We start from the raw sequence: 27,522 nt of genomic DNA on the forward strand, positions 1-27,522 counted from the left end.
TATACCTATCGTGACGACTAGTTCTGCATTGTCAAACTGTAAAGAAAGAAAGCGAAAAAAGCTGTAGTAGTTTTATTTGTCGCAGTCTGTTTGAAAGCAGAATGAAGGATGTAAAACTTTCACTTTCACATGAAAATACTTATCTCCAATCCTTATCTGTGGCTGGCGACACCACAAGGTTTCTCTTTGATAGAGGAGAGAGAGAGACAGAGAGAGAGAGAATATAACTCGTGACCAATTGGCATAGTATATACATTTAAAACAAAAATGATGACTTTGCAAACACAATGGTCGAAGAGTGTGACTTGCCTTCAAGTAGAACTGGGATAAGGCACTCAAGTCATCTATTGTCAAAGGACTTGTTTCCTGTAATCTCTCTCTCTCTCTCTCTCTCTCTCACTTACATACATTCATTATATGCCTAAAAGATTCAACATTCTTTTAAGCCAAAATTTAACCCAGGACCTCTCAGTAGAGGAGGCCATGTCTAAAGAAGAGAGAGAGAGAGAGAGAGAGGAGAGAGAGAGCGAGAGAGAGAGAGAGAGAGTAATACTCAGGAATTCCTTCTAATTCCCAGGCACGGTCTAAGAGCCATACCTCAATTATAATTCATGAATTCTTTCTTCTTAATGTTAGACTCGGCTGAAACATCTGCTTCCAAATCGTATACTACTTAGATTAACTACTTATAAATTATACTAACTACTTACAAATCATACACTGGTAGGAGTTAACATGAGTCACAAACACGGAAATACACGATAAACAAACAACAAACAAACAGCTTTTATTATCAAGAGCTTGCACTAACAGTACTAAACTTGACAGGGGATCATATAACCCCTCCTCTCCCCCCCCCCCCCCCTTAGAGCGCCTATCCCCGTGTACCTGTTATGATAAATGACGTAACGTGGGGTGATGTGGTATCAGGAGAGAGAGAGAGAGAGAGAGAGAGAGAGAGGAGAGAGAGAGAGAGAGAGAGAGAGAGAGAGATTTTCCTTTCGCTCTCGCGTGAGTGACAATAAGAAATGGCTGGTGGAGTTTTCACAGTTCTTCCATTATTGGATTTTCTTTGAATGAACCTCTCTCCCTCCATCTCTCTCTCTCTCTCTCTCTCTCTCTCTCTTCCTCTCTCTCTCTCTCTACAACTGATGTAATTAGGAAGTTGTCGAACACTTTCTAAAGTGACTTAAGTCGCTTTACGCGTCTCGATACTTATTTATAAATCACTTTATTGAATTTCAAAGTTGTACAAGTTTTTTTTTTAGTTGTATGACGTAGACCTATGTGACTGTTTACAATGAAAAAGTGAAATAAAATGTTTATCGTTATACAATCGACCTTGAACGCTTCGCCGTTACTTTTAAAAGTGATAAGTTGTCTCTCTCTAATCAAATGAAAGTACTTTAGACGTTTTTATTCGATGGAGTTCTAAATTAATCCGTAGTTGCTACCTACACTCTCTAGGCGCCATGTTGGAACCTAGTTAAGTTCGTAATAGTAATAAAATAGGCATAATTATGTTCACGATAGGAAACAATAGACTCCGTTATGTTCACAAAAGGAAAAAATATGCCTAGTTTATATTCACATATTGAAAATGGGCCTAGTTATGTTCACAACAGGAAAAAATGGGAATATTTATGTTCGCAATAAGAAAAATAGGCTTAGTTATGTTCACAAAAGGAAAAAATAGGCCTAGTTATGTTCACAATAAGAAAAAATAGGCCTATTTATGTTCGCAAAAGGAAAACATATGCCTATAAAAACTTTTTTTTCCCATTTGTCCATCAGCCTTTGGTGGTCGCGCATGGTAACACTGCGTCCCGGGCTTTGAATAGCTACGCTATGTTTAAGTTTTAGGTAAATAAAAGGATATCTTGGTGTACATTTGCAACTGAAAAGTGTTTTAATAATTTACTGTATGCGAATTACACCGTTAATATTCGAAATAGGATATTATTTAAAGCCCAGGACGCAGTGTTACCATGCGCAAACACCACAGGTGGAACAGATGGAGAGAAAAAAGTATATGTAGTTATATTAAAATATGAAAAAAACAAGCAAAGATATGTTTACAAAAGACAAAATATAGGCCTAGCTATGTTCAGAATAAGAATAAGTGGGCATGTTTTTAAAAAAGACGAAACATAGGCCTATTTATATTAAAACCAAGAAAAATCAGGTCTAGTTTAAGTAAAAAAAAAAAAAAAAAAGGGAAAAATATAAACCCTAGTTAAGCCCTAAAAAAATAAGTCATACATGACGTCAACTATACTTCCGTGGTGACGCACACTACCGGATCCTGTCTAAGGATGTTACATAGCAGGTCCGGATACGGATTGTTACAGAGCGAGTCCAGATACGGTATAGGTTTGTGAGGTAACCGGACATTTCACAAATTTAGCGAGGTTTCTTGGAGGAGAGAGAGAGAGAGAGAGAGAGTGTTAATTAGGCAATTGTTATCAGACGCCAGCGATAGGATGATGATCATAGTCTCTCATCATCCTATAGTGTCTCATCCTCTCTAAGCCTATTGGGAGTTTCTCATCCTCACTGCACCTATAGACATTCTCATCATCCTCTCTAGACCCATAGATTCTCATCCCATCTACTCCCATCGACAATTTCAATGGCCTAGACCTATCGATAATCTCATCCTATCTACGTCTATCAATTCCATCCTATCTGCGCCTATCTATTTGTGAGGAGAGTGAAAACAGATGAGCGATGATTGAGATTTAATTTTTTTTTTAGTGTAATATTTATAATGAAGCTTCGACCTTCATCAGTGACCCTCGAGATGAGACGATAAGACTCAAGGGTCTGTACTCTGTACCCTCCGCGCTACCCTGACCTTGACTTATGTCGCTCTATCTCTAAGGGCGGCATATAAGGGCTGTAGTACTCTTATATAGTACCTTCCTGAAGGAGGTGGTTACACCACCTGAAGGATTAGTACTACCTGAAGGAGATGGTACGCCACCTAAAGGAGATGGTACGCCACTTGGAGGACTAGTGTAAACCTCAGGGTAGTAGTACCTAACCACCTGAAGGATTAGCACTACCTGAAGGAGATGGTACACCACCTGGAGGATTAGTACCACCTGAAGGAGATTCCAGACAGTGCAACAAACACTGGACGGATTTAATAGGAAAAAAAAAATTAAGACTCATATTTAAGCCCTGGGGGTTATGGACCCTAAACGCTAACCCTCCCCCCACACACAATCATACAGGCACCTGTAACCTCTCCCATTCCCCCAGAAAACCCCCCCTCCCAACCCCCCACGCCCACAAAACACCTGTTGGCAAACGGATAGAACAGCTGTGGTTAAATATGGATGTTCGGTTGCCATTGGCTATTGAATGTCAGGCGGTTTCTACCCGGGGTTCTAATTGGTAGGTTTTTTTGGGGGGAAAGACTTTAAAACCCATATATACATATTTGGTCTTTTTTTCTCCTTTAGTGGAGGTTTTAATTTGTCTTTTTAGGTCTTTTTTTTTCCTGTGGGGGAAGTAATTAAGTCTTTTTTTTCCCTAGTGGAGAAATAAACTTAGCTTTTATCTCTCTCTCAGTTATATTCGAACTAGACTTATGGTGCGTTACAGATACACGTTGTCATTTTTCCCCCTAGTGGGGAATTAAGGCTTTTTTCCCTAGAGGACAAATGAAGTCTTTTTCCCTAGTGGAGAAATTAAGTCTTTTTTTTTCCTTAGTGGGGAATTTAAGTCTTTTTTTACCCTAGTGGAGAAAGTAAGTCCTTTTTTAAAAATCGAACTTGAAATTAATATAAGTTCTTTTTTTCTTCTAGATACATCTGAACTCGGCTTAAACTGCGCGATTATAATGTAGAGAGAGAGAGAGAGAGAGAGAGAGAGAGAGAGAGAGAGAGAGAGAGAATTGTTTATTTAGAGCAGCGTGTTGCTTCGTAGTAGCACTTTCGCAGTAGCAAAGTAGCAACACCTTGCCAAGGGGAAGACAGTTCAAGTATGTTACAGTGCGCTATCTAGCGCAATACTTCCGCATACTTTTTAGTGCAGCATTCCATAGTATGCTCTCTAACGCATACTATTAAACGCTCTATAAGGCATACTTCCTTTCATATAAGGAGTCTACGAGCCTTCTCCTACTATAGGCCTATAGTTACTGATGCCCCAAGTTGCTCAAATTCCTGGCATACTGAACTGCATACCGAGTACAGTATGCCCTCTAACGCATACTATTATACGCTCCGCAACGCATACTTCCTTTTTCTAACACCGGCGTTTCTACGGCATCCGGAATTAGGCCGGTGGAAACGAATATTGATTCCACCTTGGCAAGCGCCACTAGGGAACTTTTAGGCCTAAGGAGAGGGGGGGGGAGAGACTTTAGGCCTATAAGGCTGACGTAACGCTATTGCGTATTTTAAGGCGAGAAATTTTTTACTTAAATAACGCGGAAATATTGCGCATTTGGAAATTTACTTAAAAGCTTGATGCACCATTCAGACGAAAAGACATTCACACTTATTGAAAGATTACGCAGAGAGAGAGAGAGAGAGAGAGAGAGAGAGAGAGAGAGAGAGAGAGAGAGAGACGCCATCACTGGCTGGCTCCAGGTAAGACATTATGCGGTGGCAGAGAAAGAGAGAGAGAGAGAGAGAGAGTAGATATATTTTGTCCAATGAGATCATGTTCAATGAATGCACGAACACACGACACATCGCCTTTGCGAATTCTAAACTAAAGTAATTCTCTGTCTTTCTCACCAATTAGTGTTCTCTCTCTCTCTCTCTCAATTGTAATGTGTACGTAAACATATCTTTAAAGAAAAATCAACGCTTACATTAAAAAAAAATATAATACGTATAATTAGAGAGAGAGAGAGAGAGAGAGAGAGAGAGAGAGAGAGAGAGAGAGAGAGAGAGCCGGTTTTAGTTGGCTTTCACCCTAGGACGAAAATTTAAGCAGTATATTGGTGGGTAGATTTAATATCAGACATAAGACAATTGTGGCTATTAAAAACAAGATTCCACAGTTACACAGACTTAATCCGATGTCTTTGAGACTGTCTTTATAAGTTTAATGTCTTTTAGACTAAGTTTTGGTGTCTTTGAGGCTAAGTTTAAGTCGCTTTCGCTGTTCTGGGTCTTTTAAGTCTAACTTTCATGTCTTTTAGACAAAGTTTTCGTGTCTTTTAGACTAAATTATGCCTTTTAAACCGAATCTTGTGTTCTTAAACTATCTTTTCTCTTGTAGACTAAGTCTTGTCTTTTAGACAGTTATGACTTTTAAGCTAAATTATGCCTTTAGATTCAGTTTTATGCCTGTTGGACTAAGTATACGTCTTTTACAGTAGGTTTTATGTCTTTTGAATTAAGTTTCATGCCCTTTAGACTAACCCTTGTCTTTAAGACTAAGTCATAAGTTTCTAAACAGTTTTATGTCTTACTGACAGTATTATCTCTTTTAGACCAAGTTTAATGTCTTTAAAACTAAGTTTCCTGTCTTTTACACTAAGGTTTATGCCTCTTAGACCCTTTTCATGTCTTACAGACTAAATCTGCTGTCTTTTAGACCATGTTTGATCAGCTGGTAAGTCTAAATGCTTTCGTAGTACTATACCACACAAACTTAAAACTTATAAGACAGGTCTTTCGGCCGGCTAATCAAGACTTAATTCAGCCGAAACACCCTAGACTATAATGTAGACTTTACGTAGGAACATTAGACTTTCTATAAGCATTTCAGCGGAATAAATTACATCCAGAAAAAGTCGGATAAAGTATAAATAATCCAGCCTTACCTCTTCCCCATCTTGGAAGAAACCGCGCGCGAGACTTCACCACACTACAACAGACACAGAAAGAGAGAGAGAGTGAGTCTGACTCCCCCGGCCAGTCTTACTATGTCTTAATACGTCTGCAGATACTTCAGCAGCCCCTCTCCCCCCTCCCAAATCCACTCATCCATTATTAGACTTCTTATCGTTATCAGGGGGCCAGCCTTATCGACTTACGAACGTACTAAAGGTTTATAGTTCCAAGGGTTGAAAGTGGGCCTACTAGAGGTCTAGCAGCGGTTGGAACAGAATTTAAGTGATTTATATCCATTTGTATCTAAGTATATATAAAAGTGCATGAATGTTTAGTGCGTTTAGGAACTTATCCACTTACATAGGAGTGTGTACAGTAACTTAGGTAAGTATATCTTCTTCTTCTTCCCAGCTTTTTCCCATTTTTATATGGGTCGCCGTTTCGGATGAGCCGTTTCCATCTATTTCTATCTTGCGCTTCTGCCTCATCAATTCCCTTCTCATGTAAATCTCCTCTCACACAGTCCTTCCATCTCTTCTTGGTCTCCCTCTCTTTCTTCTCCTTGCACCTCCACTCCCATAGTATGTCTCCCAGCGTGGTCCTCATCTCTCCTCAACAGGTGTCCATACCATCTCAGCCTCCCCTCCTGCACTTTCTTTGATACTTCCCCACTTAGTTGACCCCTTAATGTAGTCATTTCTGATCCTATCCACTCTTGTTACCCCAGACATCCACCTAAGCATTCTCATTTCTGCCACATCCATCTTCTTCTGCTCTGCTTTTCTCATGCTTGCTGTTTTCCGTACCATACAGCATTGCTGTTCTTACCACCGTCTTGTGAAATTTTCCTTTTAACCTAAGCGGCACTCTTTTGTCACAAAGAATCCCGAGGCCGCTCTCCCAGTTGTTCCAGCCTGCCTGTACCCGATGTTTTACTTCTTCTTCCACTTCCTCCAGCGTTAACAAAAGATCCCAAATACTTAAACTTATCAACTCTCCTTATTTGCTCTCCACCAAGCTGAATACTTTCTCTATCATCCCCCTCAGTGGTGGTACACATATATTCTGTCTTGGATCTACTTATTCTCATTCCTCTGTCCTCCAGAGTACTTGTCTCCATCTTTCCAATTTCACTTCCAGATCTTCCTGCTCTCTGCACACAGAACAATATCATCCGCATACAATATGTTCCATGGTACTGTCTCCCTTACTTCCTCTATTATAACATCCATCACATGTTAAAGATAAATGGGCTCAGAGCCGACCCCTGGTGTAATCCTACTCTCACCTCAAAACCTTCTGTCTCCCCAACACTGCTCCTCACTCTGGTAAATACATTCCGGTACATCTCTTGTATCAATTCTCACATACTTCTGGCACCATCTTCTCCCTCAGGCTTCCATACCTCTTGTCTACGGGACTCTGTCATAACCTTTCAAGGCAATGAATACCATATGTAGGTCCTTTGTCTTTCCCGAATTTCTCCATTATTTGCCTCAGACAAAATATACCATCTGTTGTTCCCCTTCCCTTCATAAATCCCATCTGCTCTTTACCTATTTGTACTTCTTCTCTCAGTCTAGCATCTATCATCCTTTCCAGTATCTTCAAAGTGTGGGACATCAATTTAATGCCCCTATAATTACCACACTCTTGGACATCGCCTTTCCCTTTAAAAATTGGGATCAATATACTCCCACGCCACTCATTTGGTATCTTTTCCTGTTCAAGGATCTTTATCATAAGATCGTACAGTATATCCACTCCTTCATCTCCTAATGCTTTCCATGCCTCCACCGGGATCATGTCTGGTCCGGTTGCCTTCCCATTCTTCATCTTCTTCAGTGCATTTAGTACCTCTTGCCTAGAAAACCTCATTACCATGCCAATGTTCACTTGCCCATCCTCTCTTATTAGTCTATTATTTTCTTCATTTAACAACTGTTCGAAATATTCTTTCCATCTCTTCACAATGTCTTCCTCCTTTCTAAGCACTACACCCTCTTGATTCTTTATTTGTTTGATGTGTTTTATATCTTTGGTGCTCTTATTTCTAGCCTTTGATAGCTTCATCATCTTCTTTAATCCTTCCTTTGTCCCCAGCTCATTATACACATCATCATACGACTTTGCTTTAGCTTGGGCTACCACCTTTTTCACCACCTTGTTTTTCTCTGTACCTATTTTCTGTCTTCCACTGACTGTGACTTCCCATCTTTTCTTTGCCTCCTTCTTATCTTTTACTACTTTCTCAATGTCTTCATCCCACCACCAACTATCCTTTTCTTCCCATATGATACCAGATGTCTCTCCTAGCAGCTCCTTTCCATGCCTTCTTATTACTGCTGCATTTCGTGCCCACCATTCTTGAACATCTTCAATCCCTATATCAATATCCTCCAAAACCCTCCTCTTAAACTCTCTCTTCTTATCCCCGCTTCCTTCTGTAATTCGTACCATTTAATTTCCTTATCCCTTTAGCTTTGGTTTTTCTTTCCCTTTTCAACTTCAAGTCCATACATAGCAGCCTGTGTTGGGGGGCTACATGGTCGCCTGAATAACTTTGCAGTTCTTGACCTCCACCAGATTTATCCTTTTATACAAGAAATAGTCTATCTGGGAGAATCTTCCCCCACTCCTATATGTTATTAGGTGTTCCCTTTTCTTCTCAAAAAATGTGTTTACTATTGCCATGTCGAATGACACAGCAAAGTCCACTACACTCTCTTCCTTCTGGGTTTCTCTCCCCAATTCCATGGCCCCCATGCACCGCCCAATCGCCTCATTTTCACTTCCGACATGGCCATTCAAATCTGCCCCAACTATCACCCTCTCATGCTCTTTCCAGTTCTTGCATTATTCCATCCATGTCTCTCCAGAAATTTCCCTTCTCTTCTTCTGTGCAACCAACTTGTGGTGCATATGCGCTTATAATATTCAGAATCTCTCCTCCATAACATATCTTCAATCTGATGATACGGTCATTCTTTCTATGCCACTTTCTATTACCGAGTTCTTTAGTTCACTAGACAGTACTATGCCAACTCCATTTCTACCTTGTTTATTTGCTCCACTATAATATAGCTTATATCCATCTCCCAACTCTTTAGCTTTATTTCCTTTCCACCGCGTTTCTTGCACACACACAACATCTACTTTCTTTTCTCTCATCAAGTCAGCCAATTCTCTACCTCTCCCAGTCATGGACCCAACATTTAGCTGACATACTCTGAACCCAATGTGAGCTCGCTTCTTTAGCTGCCCCGCCCTCTCCTGATGCAGTAGCCCTCGCCTTACCACAGAGTTAGGGCGATTGTCTCTGTGCGTCGTTTACGGAGTACGCCCTAGCATTACCTCTTTCCATATTTCGGCTCATTCCATTTTTGGTTTTGGCACAGATTTTTACAGCCGGATGCCCTTCCTGACACCAACCCTCCCTATTTATCCGGGCTTGGGACCGGCACCCATAAGGACTTGGTTGCCCCCCCAGGTGGCTAGGTTAACTTAGGTAAGTATATACGAGTGTGTAATTAATGCTTAGTGGTGTTAAACTTCGTCATATCGGCCTAGTGGTCTACAGGCGGCTGGGACCAAATTGTACTTATATCAATGTTATCGCTGTATATATAAGTGTGTGTAGTGTGTTAAGTAACTTACCTACGTACATACGAGTGTGCACGAACGCTTAAGTGTGTTAGATAACTATCTACAATCTCCTCAACACGTTAGCATCTCATAAGTAAATTATATCTCTGCAGATCTGGGGATGTCATGTGGTTATTATTATCGTGGTTCTACTTATCTGAGAGAAGGAGAAGGAGAGGGAGAGAAAAAAAAAAGAGAGCAGTGGGTACAGCAGAAGAAGGCCCCGCCCCCACCTCGAGATGCCCCGTGGGCACGAATCATACGAGGCTGACCAAAGGTCGTGCCAAGGGTCAAAGATCGCATACTGTCACCTGCTGTCTGAGATATTCTTGTTCACTGGAGTGCTCGGGGGTTACCTTAGAAAGTGGGGCGATAATCACCCCCCTCCCCCTGCCAGATCATGAGATAAGGGCTTCCCACTACTGAAGGGAGGTGCGTGGGTACCCCTGGGAAGAGCAGGGCTCAGGGAAGGGGAGAGAGGTCCCTAGTTAGGGTAGGAGACTGTCATCACAGATAGTGACGTGCCCCCTGGATGAGGGTAGGGACCTAGATAAGGGGATGAGGGTATGGAGGTCCTCAGGGGGGGAGGAGGGTATCCTTGCCCAATACCCTCCAAGATAAGGTATGTGTGATAAGGCTAAAACCAGCGGAGACTATAATTCTACCAGCAGATAGATCATTGGACAAGTTGTGATTCAATTTTATATCGGGGAAAAATACTTAGTAGTATACAATTCTTTACACCCAGGGTGTAACTTACACCTAAAGGAGATATTGTAAATATATAATATATATATATATTATATATCTATATATATAGATAGAATTATATATATAATATATCTATATATATATATATATAATATAATATAATATAATAATAATAATAATAATAATAATTAATGTAATAATAAATATAAGTGTTTCTGCTCCAGGGCAGGATTCGAACCTGGGGCATAACTGTTCCAAATAAGTAAAAACAATAACACTTATATTCGGCGGAGGAATATATATACACACTGAGGCTTGATATCTGTGGATGAAGTTCACTTGTCTTAACATCATTAAAACATTATTTCGAACACTTATTAAAGTGGGGTTAACTTAAGTGTTCCATTCATTAACAAATAAGTCATGCAATTAAGTCACTTACAAGAAACTAGTCATTTCCTATCTTTCTCTCTCATTGACAAATCCGGTATCAATATCATTTTACTATCAACCGATACTACTATTTTTCATTCATTTTCACGAGAATGAAAATGACGTCATCAATAGTAGTAATCTTTAAGTTATAGTTTTTAAATTAAGAGAGAGAGAGAGATAGAGAGAGAGAGAGAGAGAGAGAGAGAGAGAGAGAGAGAGAGAGAATATAACTGATAACTACTCGATAACCTTGATGATTATTTTCGTCGGTTCAAAGGTCAACTCGTGAATAATAATAAAAATAATAATATTAATATTTCAACGGCATTTAATTTATATAAAATCTTCTCAATTCTTCTTATTATTCTTTTTCTCGTCAGCATGTATATACATATAAAGTCATATAAAGATGTTGTCTTAGGTTTATTTCCTCTAACATGTCCTCATCAACAATAAATTCTCAAAGAGCTATAAAAATATTTTATAGAAATTATATGCACCACATATTTGGAAGACGAAAAGGCTGTAAGGAAAATAATCAGTGAAAATGTCTCCCCCACTGCAGAAGGTGATAAAATTAGCCCCATAATATACAATAAAAATATGAAAACCAGCCAGCTGCTTCTTAAAAACAACCCAGAAACGTCTTTGAAGAGAAGGAGGGTCATCTACGAATTCACATGCCCGGTGGATGGCCTATATCGGGATGACCACTACCAGATTCTCCAAGCGTCTTTCCTGCCACCTTCAAGAAGGGGCCATTTTCATTCACTACAGGGAATAGCATAACAGAAGACCAGAAAGAGCTGAGCTTACAACGAACATAGAAATTATGTACCTGCCACCCAGGTGGTGGGTACCCCAACCAATACCCAACCCAGGCCAACAACCTCGGCCGGACCAAGATGATCTCAACGCCTCCGGGATAGATTTCGTCACCATCCAACGACCAATTAAAATCCCTGCTCACCGACCCGCCCACCGATTGTACACGACCTTGCCTGCTATAAATACATGTAATAACGTATCTCAATTCACTATACTGTATACTCTTATAGATGACTGCCTGTGCGCTGTCGACACGTTAGAGGAAATAAACCTGAAGCGGCCCACACACGCTCAAATTTTTGGTCCAATTTTTTGATGTCAAATTATTTGACATGAATTTGATCGTGTGTGGCGTAATTTGATGGCCTAAAAGGTTGATGTCAAATTTTTTACTGATCTGATTTCAGTAGATATTTTTAGAGCCAACGTCAAATAATTTGTGCGTGTGTGGTACCTAGCAATAATTTGCGCAAATTAGTTAGTGATTAGACATAATCTGAGGAGGACGTGCGCGGCTCATCGTCATCATGGCTCCAACAAAACATGAAAAGAAATTTCTTCTTGAGCTTATTGGTGTTTATAGAAGTTTACCACAACTTTGGAACTTTGGAACTAATTCTCAGTTCATTTAATAAAGGAGCATGACCAAATCGTTCACGACACAAATACCATTGCTGGGCCCACCCACTTTTGTCTCTTTCGTTTCTGTGTGCTCTTCAGCGCTAAGCCAAGAGCCAACGCTGTATATGCATCCATGATGACACTCGGGAGCAAAATGAAATTTGATGAGAAGTTTGAGCGTGTAGAGCGAACGTCAAAAAAAAAAAAAAAAAAAAAAAAAATCGTCAATAATTTGACATAAAAAAATTTGACCAAAAATTTGAGCGTGTGGGTGGGGCCGCTTAAGACAACTGAAATCTTATATGTCCTTAGGAAACCTGATACACCAGCTACATGCTGACGAGAAAAAGATAAGAAGAATTGAGAAGATTCTATATAAATTAAATGCCGTTGAAACAGCTATAATATTCAATACTACTGCCCTCAGAGAAGGCCTCCTTCCTAATAATAATAATAATAATAATAAATTAAATTTATTACATAAAAACTAAAAAAGTGTCTTATATTGAAACCAAAATATTTAAATTGTTCAAAAAATAAAAACATTAAATAGTTTCACAGAACTTATCTGGTCGACTTTCCTTTTTCTAGACAGGAGGAAATAGACAGGAAATCGGGGAGAGAGAGAGAGAGAGAGAGAGAGAGAGAGAGAGAGAGAGAGAGAGAGAGAGAGAGAGCATGATTCAGTATGAGACATAAGATAGATCTTAACTCATCATTTTTAAACATATGTTTAGACTTGAAAGTTAAGATCTATTTAAAATGGTGAGTTTAGACATGCCTAAAATGATAAGTTGAGATCCATGTCTAAAGTGGCGAGTTTAGACTCGTCTGAAATGATGAGTTTATACCATGTCTAAAATTATGTTAAGATCCATGTCTAAAATGATGAGTTGATCCCCATGTCTAAAATTGATGTTAGACCTATGTCTAAAATGCTGAGTTTAGATCCATGTCTAAAATGATCGGTTGAGATATGTCTGCAACGATGAGTGTTAGGAACAATCGTTTGCCGATTGTTCCCTTGGTGGATTGTTGCCTCCTTTGTTTTAGTTTTTAATTGCTGGCGAGTTGACGTCTGTTGGATGGCGTCTCAAACTTCGTCAGTCAGGTTCCGGAAGGCAGAACGACCAGTCAGGTTCAGAGAGGCAGAGTCTTGGCAGCAGAGCAGCGGAGAGTATCTGAGGACTTATAGTTGGTGGTTGTATCAACCCTGTCTTGATCGTCCAGTGGACGAGGAGGACCTCCATACTGTATCTGAGAGTAGATCTATGTTTAAAATTATGAATTTAGACTTGTCTAAAATGGAGAGTTAAAATCTAAGTCTAAACTCATCATTCTAGACAGGGTACTCATCATTCAAGACATAGGTCTAACCATTTCAGACATGGTCTAAACTCATTATTTCAGACATTGGTCTAAACTCGCCATTTTGAGACAGGTTTCCTAAACTCAACATGTTTAGACATGTCTAACCTCAATTTCAGACTATGGGTCTAAAATCGCCATTTCAGACATGGGTCTAAAATCACCATTCCAGACATGGGTCTAAAATCACCATTCCAGACATGGGTCTAAAATCACCATTCCAGACATGGGTCTAAAATCACCATTCCAGACATGGGTCTAAAATCGCCATTCCAGACATGGGTCTAAAATCACCATTCCAGACATGGGTCTAAAATCACCCTTTCAGACATGGGTCTAAAATTGCCATTTCAGACATGGGTCTAAAATCACCATTCCAGACGGGTCTAAAATCGCCATTTCAGACATGGGTCTAAATCGCCATTCCGACATGGGTCTAAACCCATCATTCCAGTTACAAGGGTCTAAAATCACTATTTCAGACATGGGTCTAAAATCACTATTTCAGACATGGGTCTAAAATCACTATTTCAGACATGGATCTAAAATCGCTATTTCAGACATGGGTCTAAAATCACTTTCAGACATGGGTCTAAAATCACCATTTCAGACATGGGTCTAAAATCGCCATTTCAGACATGGGTCTAAAATCGCCATTCCAGACATGGGTCTAAAATCACCATTTCAGACATGGGTCTAAAATTGCCATTTCAGACATGGGTCTAAAATCACCATTTCAGACATGGGTCTAAAATCACCATTCCAGACATGGGTCTAAACCCATCATTTCAGCCATCGGTCAAAGCTCATCATTTTCCCCAATGCAGACAACAATTCCCTCCCACAATTACCATTCCATGCACTCCCCACACCATTATAATAACCCCCATCCCAACATCCCCTTACATAACTATATAGCCAGGGGGCGGTGATTTACATTCCTGGACTATATACTCCCACCCCACAACCCCTTACAATAACCCCCTCCGGACCCCCTTCTCTCTCTCTCTCCTTTGACTTACAACTTTATCGACAATGGTTGTAACAACATTGCATGCAACTGTATGTACCTACATAGTATGTAAAGGTTGTGGTTGTAACAATATTGACAACTATATATATAAAGGGTCAAGGTTGTGGTTATAACAATACTGACTACAATTGTATACAGTGTCAAGGTTGTAGTTATAACAACAAGGTTTGTAGTTATAACAGTACTTACTACAACTGTATAAGTGGCAAGGTTGTGGTTATAACAATACTGACTACAACTGTATACAGTGTCAAGGTTGTGGTTATAACAATATAGACTACAACTGTTTTTACACAGTATGTCAAGGTTATAGTTGTAACAGTATTAACTACAACTTTATCTATAAAGTATTTCATGGTTGTGGTTGTAATAATATTCACTAAACTGTATTTATCAAGTATCACGATTGTGGTTGTAACAACAGACTACAAATGTATTTATACAATATATAAGCACTGGTTGTGATGTTAACAATATTGCCTACAACTGCATTTATACAGTATTTCATGGTTGTGGTTATAATATTAATTATAAGTGTATCTATACAATGTCAAGGTTGTGGTTATAACAATATTGACAACTGTATTTATAGACAGTATGGCAAGGTTGTGGTTGTAACAACGCTGACTACAACTCCATTTATACAACAAATCATCAATTTACTTACAAGAAGACTTGGTCACTTAGCTGTTTTGACGCAAGAAAATAACGAGAGAGAGAGAGAGAGACCTTTCTCTCCTTCCTTAAGTCACATACACCGAACAAACGCACAAACACAAAAGAAACAAAGGCAGAAACGTTTGTTTGTTGTGGTGTTTGTGACCGAAAATAGGACAAAATAACCGTTACACAAACGGACAAAGAAATCAATAACCAGCTCTCCCCCCCCCCCCCCCCTTACGGTCCACCCATATAGAGAGGAAGTTTGTGCGTAGTATGAACTAAAAATAGATATAAAATACAATACATTGTATTTTATTTTATATTTCATTCCGTTCTTATAAAATACAATATAATGTATTTTATTCCGACGCCCGAAATAAAATACATTACGTAATGACAGACAGGAAATAACATAAGTATTATCTACGTAGCAGCAGCGCGCACTATAGTGTTGGACAGAGAGAGAGAGAGAGAGAGAGAGAGAGAGAGAGAGAGAGAGAGAGAGATGCTTGAAACAGATCTGATGATATTTAAACAAACACAAACAAGCACACAAACGCAAGGCACAGCGATACAAATTGTAACCGTTGCCATGACGACAACATGGCGTCATTTAGACGCACATACGAACACACACATACCTTGTCACGTAAATAAAACTCTCTCTCTCTCTCTCTCTCTCACACACACACACACACACACACACACACACACACAGGTGTTAAATAGGTATTTTCTGTTTAGTCAAAATGATGATTTGTCAAAAAATAATTAAAGAAGACAGTATGAAAAATTACTATAAAGAAAAAATTGAATAATTACTAAAAATAAAAAAAAAAATCCAAAAAAGGTAAATTATAAATGTGTAAAATTGTAAAAAAAACTATAACTTAATGAATAGGCTTTAAATTATGACTTAAAATTCTAAGACTACATATTTTGAGAAAAAAAATATAACAAAATTTCAAATAAAAATGTCGAAAAAGCCTAAATAATTAAATAAAACAATAATAAATTGTGCAAAAGCCTAAATAATTAAATAAAAATAAAGCATCGAGTCTTCTAGAATCGGGTCCTTTCGTAAGTCGAACTTGGTCGATAGCAGATGCCTCTCTCTCTCTCTCTCTCTCTCTCTCTCTCTCTTTCAGGCTGTGAGTGAGAGAACGCAGTTCCTTATTGTTGGAGATTGAGGGAGGAGTCTTTTAGTGTTGGAGAGAGAGAGAGAGAGAGAGAGAGAGAGAGAGAGAGAGAGAGAGAGAGAGACCTTAGCTTACTATCTTTCTACTATAATACCTGTTATAAGCCTAAAGTGAATATAGGACGAACTGGCAACTCACCAAGCATTGTAATAGGTCGCTGCCAATAAATTTACTTATATTACTACTTTCCTTTATATATTCCCAATTATACGAATAAACTATCAATATACAATCAATATACTTTAAAAAAAAAGTGTCAGACGATATTATATACTTCAAAGATTTGAGTAACACTTACGTAAAGATTGTTTTAAATAATAAACAAAGCAACTGGCAACTGTCAGTTACGTCACATAAGGAAGCACCCATTAACATTTTAACCTAAACCTATTATCCAATTGCTTTGAAATGCACCGTAAAAGCGCGCAAGCGAGAGAGAGAGAGAGAGAGAGAGAGAGAGAAAAATTTGAACCAAGACGTACCGTTGTAGTACCCATTATGGTACAGGGCAGGACTTGGGTAGTAGTACCATTAAGACAAAGGATACAGTTGAAGAATTAAAAACCATTCCTCTCTCTCTCTCTCTCATAATAGTTCGCTGCTTGAAGTAAAGTCATATTTTAGGAGACTTAGAATAAAAGACCAGTCACTACCAGTGAATGAATAATGAAGTCTCATTTCGACAACTAGGCCTATCACACAAAATCTGGTCACCTACCAGTGAATAAAAATAGTTTTAATAGGACAGCTAAGCCTATCACAGACCAAAATCTGGTTTAAAAACGAAGGACCAGTCACTACCAGGATTATCACATAAAATCTGGTCACTACCAGTGAATAAAAGTTTTGCTAGGACAACCAGGCCTATCACAGACCAAAATCTGGTCTGAAAATCAAAGACCAGCCAGCCACGACTCAGTGAATGAAGGTAGAGAGACAACACTGGCATATAATCAGGTATATAGACACGTCAACCTAACCAGAGCGAAAGATGGTGAATTATTCGGCAAATTGACCTTTTCGAGAACAGGAGAAATAGTTTGGATGCTAGAACTGCTTTCTCTCTCTCTCGTGTGAGCCACCAACTCTACAGAGAGAGAGAGAGAGAGAGAAATGCAACAAATCCTGAGCTTGCAGGAGAGAGAGAAAAATGAAACAAGCCCTGATCTTGCAGGAGAGAGAGAGAGAGAGAGAGAGAGAGAGAGAGAGAGAGAGAGAGAACCAGCCATCAATGTTATGACTGTGCTATCCTCCGGTGTATGTGGGTCGAGGTATATAACTAGACATCGAAGCAGCTCCTTCCTCTTCTGCATCTAGACCCATATACCCTCTTCCTCCTGGTGTTGGGGGGAGGGGAGGACGTGCCCAAGCACAGGGATACCCAGACACACACACACACACAAACAAACATGCCCACGCACAAAACAAACCCACATACATCGTAGATGATAGAAAAATCATAGGTAGACCTATATCAGACTAATTTATTCAGTAGGAAAATAATTTTAAGTTACAGTTGGCAAGTTTATTAGGGGGAGTAGAAGGCCCCGCAGGGGTGTTAATTGGGGAGTAGGTGAACGAACTCCCTCCCCCTTCGTCTCAACTCCCACTCCCAAAAGGGGGGAGGGAGTCTTTAACTCATACGTAGGATTGGAATTAAAACCTCAATTTCTCTCTCTTTCATATGAGACGTCAACACAGACGTACCTTTGTTTGTTCTAATAGCACCTTCTACGACCCAAGTTGTACCCCAGATTTTGCACGAAGTTACAACCGGTTTGAGAGAGAGAGAGAGAGAGAGAGAGAGAGAGAGAGAGAGAGAGAGAGAGAGAGAGAAGTAATGTGTGAATTACACTCTTTTTCTGCGCACGTGTGCCTTAATTCGTCATGCAAATTTGGTGAGAGAGAGAGAGAGAGCAAGAGATAGTCATGAAACACTTTTATGTACGTATAACTCGTACATAAGGCAAATACACACACACACACACACACACACATATATATATATATATATATATATATATATATATATATATATATATATAGTTTTAATATAGAAATGCTATAAAATATATAAAAATAACTTTAAATTAACTCTAATATTATAGTATAGGCCTATACCATTCCCACCGATATCAACGTAAAAAACTAAATATAAAAAATAAAAACATTTTTTAATAAATTAAAAAAATAAAATATTTAAATTAACTCTAACAGAATATATATTAAACCTATCAGCTCCAATCAAGCTTAAACGACCATTCAAAATCAGAGCCTATTGAAACGAATTAATAATAATAAAAAAAAATTGAGTCTAGACTAAGCATCGGTTTCTCTTACGTGACAAAAGCCTCTCTCTCTCTCTCTCCTTAGACCGAATTGTCCCAATTATCGATCCAAGGTGAACTTCCAAACGCTATAACTCACGATCGATACTCGATCAATAAATGTGATTGTAGACTCGGTAAGATCGTAGACTCACGATGTGTGATTGTAGACTTACGGGTACATGACCGTAGACTCAATAAGATCGTAGACTCACGAGTGTATGATTGTAGACTCAATAAGATCGTAGACTCCCGATTACATGATCGTAGACTCACGGGTGTATGATTGTAGACGCAATAAGATCTTAGACTCACAATTGTATGACCGTAGACTCACGAGTATATGATCAATAGACTCATAGTATATGGCCGTAGATTCAATAAGATTGTAGACTCAATATAATCGTAGACTCACAAGCAAACGATCGTAGACTCACGAGTATATGATCACAGCATCAATAAGATCGTAGACTCATCCTCCCCGGTGACCTACGAGTCTGTCAAGTTGACAGATTGACGACAAATGACTCAAATACGGGAGCTTCGTCTATATGTGGCCTAATTTGCATGAATAAATCAACCCACTTTATGCGTATATAGATTCTATAAACTCATTTAGGCCTACATAGTGTCTACACAATTACAAAATGGTCCAATATGGGCACTTTAGATTAAAAATGAACATGTATAGGTCTATATTGTGCATTTGAGATAATAAAATGAATAAAAAAACCGATATTATGCATTTATGAGTAAAAATGAATCAATATACGTCTATATTGTGCATTTAAGATAAAAATGAATCAATATTAGGGCTATATTATGCATTTACGGTTAATAACTAACCAATACAGTAGGCCTACATTGTGCATCTAAGATTTAAAATGAACCAATATAGGCCTACATTGTCCATTTAAGGTTTAAAAAATCAATATAGGTCTATATTGCGCATTTGAAAACAAAACATGAACCAAAATAGGCCTACATTGTGCATTTACGATATAAAATGAATCAATATAGGCCTATATTGTGCTTATAAGATAACAAATGAACAAATATAGGCCTACATTGTGCATTTAATAAAAATTAATCAATATAGGCCTACAGTGTGCATGTAGGATTAAAAAATGAACCACTGTTGTGCAATTTAAGAGTAAAAAAAATAAAATCGCTCACGCATACACTGTACATGTGCATGCAAGCACAAAGCACTGACCGAGAGCCGATATCCACGTCACGTCGAATTATGTTAGCAAGCACACGGATGCCCCGAATCATGCCATAACTCTGTGACGATGTCCTTGACGAGATCCCATTATTCGTCTTCTGTTGAGCTGCAACTTTCTCTCTCTATATCTCTCTCTCGAACTATCTTTCTCTCTCTCTCTCTCTGTGTCATTCCTCTTTCTGATTATCCTTCTCTCTCACTATAGCTATCTTCCTTTCTCTCTCTATCACTCTTCTTTCTCTCACTCTAGCTATCTTTATCTCGGTCACTCCTCTCTCCAGCTATCTTTCTCTCTCTCTAGCTACCGTTTATTCTCTCTCTCTCTCTGTCACTTCGTTTCTCTCTCCCTCACTCTAGCTATTTCTGTCACTCCCTCTCTCTCTCACTCTAGCTATCTTTCTCTCTCTGTCACTCCCCTCTCTCTTTAGCTGTCTTTCTCTCTCTCCTCGCTCTCTCTAGCTACCGTTCTTTCTCCTTCTCTCTCAGTGCGTGACGTGTACTTGAACATCACATCCGTCATGCCCATGGGCACCCATGGGCACGTGGCCGGTGGCCTTTTGTTCTAATTCGCAAGTCAGGGCAAACATTGTCTAATAAGTAGGTCTTGCCACAAACCCGCATAGCACCGGTTTACGCAAACACCCAACGGGTCTAATTAAGTCCATCTCTGGCAAAAATGGTATTTTAATTCATGTCATTTATATCAAAGTTCAATACAAAATTCTATCCATTATTGCAACGTCATGTCCCGTGATGCCGAGAATGGCATTACACACAATAGCTTGATTATATTGCTGGCATTATTCATTTCCACAGTGACATGTACGCATCACTGAATACATAAAAGACATGAGTAAGTTACCTACGGAATACATCAAACTTTAATGGTGCACATTGCAACATCTAGACCTCTGTGCAAGGACTGCAAAACCCAGACATTGCAACATCTATACTCTGTTTTTTTTTCCTGTCCATCAGCCTGTGGTGTTTTCGCATGGTAACACTGCGTCCCGGGCTTTAAATAGTTACGCTATGTGTAAGTTTTAGGTAAATAAAAGGATAACTGGGTGTACATTTGCAACTGGAAAGTGTCTTAGTAATTTACTGTATGCGAATTACGCCGTTAATATTCGAAATAAGATATTATTTAAAGCCCGGGACGCAGTGTTACCATACGCAAACACAACAGGTGGATGGACCGATGAAAAAAAAACTAGTATAGACCTCTGTAAAAGAATGGAATGCCCAGACCTATGTTAAAGATTGCAATGCCTATACCCCTGTAAAAGATTGTAACAGCCAGACTTCTGTATAAGATTTGCAGAACCTCAACCTCTGTAAAAGTTTGCAACACCTAACTTGGCGTAGTATGATGAATATGATACGATGATTTATGATGATTGTGGCCAGACAAAGGTACAATGTTGGTTATACATGGAAATTTGAGAATAAAAAAATAAATAGATATTTGAGCGGCTTACAGTTTTACAGGAAATACATAAGTGGTTCATACAGGGAAAATATATTATTCTGTAAATGAAAAATGTTAATGGTTTTTTCGTAAAGATATATATATAGATATATATATATATATCTTATCTATATATATATATATATATATAAGAATATATATACAAACACACATATATAATATAGATATAGGTATAGATATAAATTATATAATAGGTATACACACACATCACACACACACACACACACAATTATAATATAATATTATATATAATATATATTATATATATATAATATATATAGATATAATATTATTATAATATTATTAGAATATATTAATATCTAAATATTATTTATATATAATTTATTTATATAATATATTTATATATTATATAAATATATATATTTATTATTATTTATATTATATATTTAAATAGATATATATAATATATAATATATATATATATATATATAATATATAATGTAATGAGAGAAGAGGAGAGGAAGAGAGAGATTAAGGTATCCTTATGCAACCCTGCCGTCTATAATGCTAAGCACCATGAGGTTGAGGGTAGTTGAGGCAGGTTAAACAGGAGGTTGAGGAACGGAGGTGGAGGGGGAACGGAGAGGATTTAATGAGGTTGAGGTGGTGGGAGGATAGTAGGAGGGTCTCTCTCTCTCTCTAACGAAGTTTCCGCCTTCAGCTTTTTCTCCCACACGGCTCATATTCGCGTTTGTTTGCTACTCACGGCTTCAGACAAACGACGACGAACAACAAACGATAATATAACATCCAACAAACATCCACAAACGTCCAAGAAACATCCACAAACAATCACAAACATCGCGAGAACTTTTAAAACGAAAGTTGTGGTCGGGGCGTATGTGGAAACCACTTCTAAAAATGGTTAAAAACTCGGCTTCTATAAATGCCTATATAATTCAACCAGGGTTAAGAAGAGGTTATATAGACGTTAAATAAGAATTAAAATGTTAAAACTATATAATAACAGACAGAATTGGGGGAAAACGGAGGAAAAGAGAGAGAAAAAGAGAAACTAACACAAAACGCCGGTGGAGTTTTGACTTTTTAAATACGAGAAGGAAATGACTATTAGAGGGAGTGGGAGAGACAGATAAGGAGAGAAAGAGTGGGGTTAGAGACAGAGAAAACGTTTTTACCTCCCGGTATCTGTTTCTCTTGTGTGGGGGGGGGGGCGTTATATCCACCTATGGGGCCAGCGGGAAGGAAGGTTGAATGACCGCCACGTCAGGAGGATATATTATCTTCACGACGAAGGTGGGGCCTCTCGCTAGGGCGGTCACACTGAGGAACGGAAGGACGACGAAAACACGTCCGTTCTTACACAGAGCTAAATTTACACTGAGTGGCGACTCTGGCGTTACTCACTCTCTCGAGTCTCGTGTCGTGTGTCAAGTTCTCAACCCCCGGTATGAATGGGGGGGGATGGAGGGGGAGGAGCCACGAGTGAATTCCTGCTATAAATACGTCAAATGATTATTTACTTCGCATAGAACATCTTTATATGAAGGTTTTGGCCACATTTTGACGTCCGAAAATGCAATATTGTGGAAAGGTGACCATGAAACGAATGGCCACGCCAACTTCCACTTAACTGCCTCTTGTTGGGGGGGGGTGTATGAGGGGGGTATTGTAGGTGGAAGAAGGGCATTCAATGCAACAGTTGTCAATTTGCTTAAATTCACATCAATATTTTTATAGTAAGTCTATTTATTATTTACAATGTAACTATATAATATTCATAAATAAATCATATTGCTAACATAAAATAAACAACCGGCGCGTTTAATAGTTATTTAAAAGTTATTTACTCCATTTTTAAAAGAAATTAAAAACATAACCGGCAACTTTTCAAGAGCGTCAACTTCCTGTGTATACGCCAGATGGCTCGGTACAGCCGGTGTAATAATATTTAAATCTCTTGTTTAAACACTACTTAACAACGTTATAGGGAATTCGTTGTGTAACTTAGAACGAAGAGTGACCGTCGAGGATTTGCGTAGTTTGAATCGGGGCACCTGGGCACGATTTTAATGTCTGTTCGACAGACATTTGCAAGCATCGGTCTAAACAAAGACGATGCAACCACTCGGATTAAATTCGCATAACTTGATCAGCTGTTATAGGAAAGTTCTTTCTCTCTCATAAAGGTTCTCTCTCTCTCTCTCTCTCTCTCTCTCTCTCTCTCTCTCTCTCTCTCTCTCTCTCTCTCTCCGGAACCACAAGCGTGACAATGAGTCAAAAGGACTCGCCGAAATTCCCCGAAAGAGAGAGAGAGAGAGAGAAAGTATGCATGCCCCACGTGGTTTACTATTATATCTTTTGCGGGTAATTGACGTAAAGGAACAGCGGGCGGCAGCAGTCATGTTACTTGAAGGCACGGAGGTCACAGTTTTCGACACTTGAATTGGCGCCATATTGGAGCCGTGAATGATTGGTTGGCTGTATCATTATCTATCAGCTTTGGCGTCATAAACAGAAACGAAAGTGGGTGTCTAGAGTCATTATTATTATTATTATTATTATTATTATTATTATTATTATTATTATTATTATTATTATTATTATTATTATTATTATTCCATATAACGGCTATATACTCAACTAAACTAATCGACGTTGCCGATTACGAATTTTAATTGCTGTCACGCCGTTATTCAAACGCTGTTCATTTATCTCTAGACATTTCTATTTATTTATCTCTAGACATTTATCTCCAATATCATCTCTTATTATATTAATTTCTGATTCATCAGTAATGGGAAATAATGCTCTGGAAATTCGTTAACGTCGGAAAAAATGTTTAATAAAATTCGGCATTTGACATCGACTGTCACATACGACGCTTCAGTATTCAGGTAACAAAGTTAATTTTTATTACTGATGACGGTAATTATTTAACTATTTATTGCAGTATTAAATGAACTTCATCATTAATAACGTCATAAACGAACTTAATCCGTAATTAAATTTCGTAATAACGGCAAAATAGACACTTGATACGGAGAGGCGGGGCTTACGCCGATCGCCTCATATGACGTCATCATCGAAGCTCCGCCTTCGTCACCCCCGGAAAAAAAAATGTATGAGCATCGCTTGGCAGTGACGTCACGCAACGTGTCGCTCACCCCGGCGTTCCTAAAATGCGCACTTGGCTTGGGGTGTGGTTTTTTTGTTAATGATTTCCATTTATTAAACAGAAATTAACTTGAAATTCGTTTGAAATAGCCTTGAAATAATTGCGTCAATGATATTCAGCAATAATAAATAGCCAAAGACGTTATTTTAATGAGAAATTCGTAAAATAAGACGAAATAAACCGTAATTCTACGCGAATACGGAACAGAACGGTCCCACAATCCCCTTTTTGCGCTTCTGTTTGAACAAAGAGGCAGATGATTTAACTTCCATTTTGTCTCCCTATAAAGAATACAAGGCAATAAAGACGCAAAACAATGGAGTAAAGCTGTTACTTTTAATCGAGGATGATGTAAAAAAAAAGATATAAGACCTTTAATAATGAAGTGGCGTTATAAAGGCTGCGTCTCGACCGAAACATGAAGAAGAAGGGGAAGCATTTGTTTACGTGTATACAAAGCAATGAGAACCGAGATCTGTAGGATATGATGATAAAAAAAAATATTAGTTGCGCCATAAGTGGCTGCCACACACACACACAGAGAGAGAGAGAGAGAGATGGATGATCCGTAAATGAGAATGAAAGGGAAAGCAAAAACGGAGATAGGAACAGCCATAGATTTGTAAATGAATGTGATATCAACTTTAGCTGCGTAAATAAGAGCTGTTATGCATTAGAAAGCTCACAAGATTAAACAAAGTGACGCTTATTTCAGCTGAAAGAATCGAAAATTGCCAAAATGAACGCCATTAAAACGATCCGAGAAGAATAATGTGAAGAAAACATGACGAGATAGGGCCCGTATGGACCAATGATGAATTAAAAAATTCAATAAATAGGCCTAAACCAAAGACAGGTATTTAACAGTTTAAATTTAGAAGAATTCGACCCTTAAAGAAAAGGAAGGCTATAAAAGAGCATATTGCAGACAATTAAAATGCACCAGTAAAGAAGACAAGAGATAATGGATGATAGGAACAGACGCAGGAAGACATGCCAGAATGAGGAAACCAAATTCAAAGAAGTATGGAATGAAGGTATAAACAGATGAATACAAAAACGATGTGAAATAGATAATAGACCCATGATGAGCCTGAAACAGAAGAAATACCACAGGTTATTCTATAGAGAACTAGCAGATCACACACACACCAAAATTAACCTACTCTCGACTAAAATCAAACCCATGGAAGGAATTACAGTGACTCAAGAGACGAGAAAAATTAAGATTTAGCAGAAAATCTAGATTGAAACTACAGAGCTAAAGGAGACGAAAACATAAAAGAGGAAGACATTAAATATTTATTCGTGTTGTGAAGAAATGAATGAAAGCATAAAGAATTCTTACTTTGTTACCTAGAATGCAAACGCAGTTATATCACATAGATTTTTTAAAAATAATGAATAGTATATTTCGTACTGTTCACAGACATATCTACAGAAGTAAATTGAAGATATGAATGAATATATCGAAATCATAAAATACCATGCAGAAAACATACCAAAATTAACACGATAAGAGACGAAATTAAAAGACGAAGACATTAAACATTTATTCGTGTTGTGAAGAAATGAATGAAAGCATAAAGAATTCTTACTTTGTTACCCAGAATGCAAACGCAGTTATATCACAAAGATTTTTTTAAAATAATGAATAGTATATTTCGTGCTGTTCACAGACATATCTACAGAAGTAAATTGAAGATATGAATGAATATATCGAAATCATAAAATACCATACAGAAAACATACCAAAATTAACACAATAAGAGGCGAAAATGGGAGGAAAGAGAGAGCTGTTACCGAGGGAAGTGACATCATTACTACTACTACTACTGTTATTGTCATCTTTAGATATTTGCATTGTGTGTTGTTGGTGACATTATTCAACCTATGGACTAAATTATCAATTGGTGGGTCATTTGCATATGTTTAAATTACATTTGTAAGCTTTGTTCCTTCGTTTTAATATTCGGTTTTTACTTGAAGGGGTCCGAGGGGGGGTGAAGCCATTACTACTACCTATGTCAGGTAGTAGTAATGTCAGGTTACCTAGGTATGACGATAATTTAGGGAATTTCTGGTATCCCAGGTCAGGGCATGATACTCTATACAAGGTTAGGATAGTTTGGGGGTCGGGGTATCTGGATGTTGGCAGGGGGAGGGTTGGGGGTAGTTGGAAGATCCCTCCCGGCCAGGACATGGCACGGTACCCTATATCAGGTTAGGTAGGGGTGTAATGTTACTTTAGTTGCGCGCCCTGATTCCCGCCAATCGCCGACCGGGATATGCTGCTGCCTTATGAGGGGGGAGGGGATCTAAGGGGGGACAAAGCCCCCTTGGCCAAGTCAGGGTATGTCGCCCCAATAGGTTAGGTAAATAAGATCTGGTTAGGGCAAGACTTGGCATTTATAAGAAAGGCTGTGTCCATTTAGGGTAAAATGCCGAATGGCCACCTGGCGGCCACCTCTACCGCAGCACGACCACCTTCCCGAAAATCGGAAATTATGGCCTTAATTTGCGACTTGGGAGAAAAAACTTGGTAGGGAATATTTTTTTTGTTTCATTGTAACTAAAATGTCATTCACCTTTGCACTCTATATGTTGGTATATCGCACCTGTTGGTACCGTCGTGTAGTCTTCAGAGGTAAATTACTGTTTAGATACAGTTGGCCAAATAAATATTACTTTCAAATCTTGTACAGCAAGTAAAATAACATAGGAAAATGTCAATTGCCATAGTCTACCTCGCTGCGGAATTGTTACAGAAACACCAAAAACTTCCTTTGAGAGAAAAGTAGAGGTCTCGAGGTGTTGCTTTGACGGATGCTGGCTCTTGACTAATGTCTATCCTGGGTTACAGGACGTGTTGAAGTACTTTTACGGGAAAGTGGTCATGCAACGGTAGAGGCTGCATTCGGTATTTTACCCTATATGATACTGTATTTTTTTAAAATACAAAAAGGTTACAAACAGGAAGTTTTGCCCGATTGCGCAACGGTCCTCTTCAG

The 27,522-nt window shown here is 38.5% G+C and overlaps 1 protein-coding gene across 4 annotated transcripts in view; it reads left to right on the forward strand.

Moving 5' to 3' along the window:
* Positions 1 to 6,032: 6,032 nt before the first annotated feature.
* LOC135204826 (mediator of RNA polymerase II transcription subunit 22-like) overlaps positions 6,033 to 27,522 on the forward strand; it is a 127,528-nt gene continuing 106,038 nt past the window's right edge. The window contains exon 1 of one of the 4 annotated variants that reach the window (XM_064235021.1): positions 6,033 to 6,185. The gene's annotated coding sequence lies outside the window, so the exon portion shown is untranslated. Of the gene's footprint in view, positions 6,186 to 26,286; positions 26,462 to 27,522 lie in introns of those variants that run through there. The other 3 variants (XM_064235020.1, XM_064235022.1, XM_064235023.1) reach the window with 3 other exon arrangements.

Source organism: Macrobrachium nipponense, chromosome 47, assembly GCF_015104395.2.
Source record: "Macrobrachium nipponense isolate FS-2020 chromosome 47, ASM1510439v2, whole genome shotgun sequence".
Taxonomy (NCBI): Eukaryota; Metazoa; Arthropoda; class Malacostraca; order Decapoda; family Palaemonidae; genus Macrobrachium; species Macrobrachium nipponense.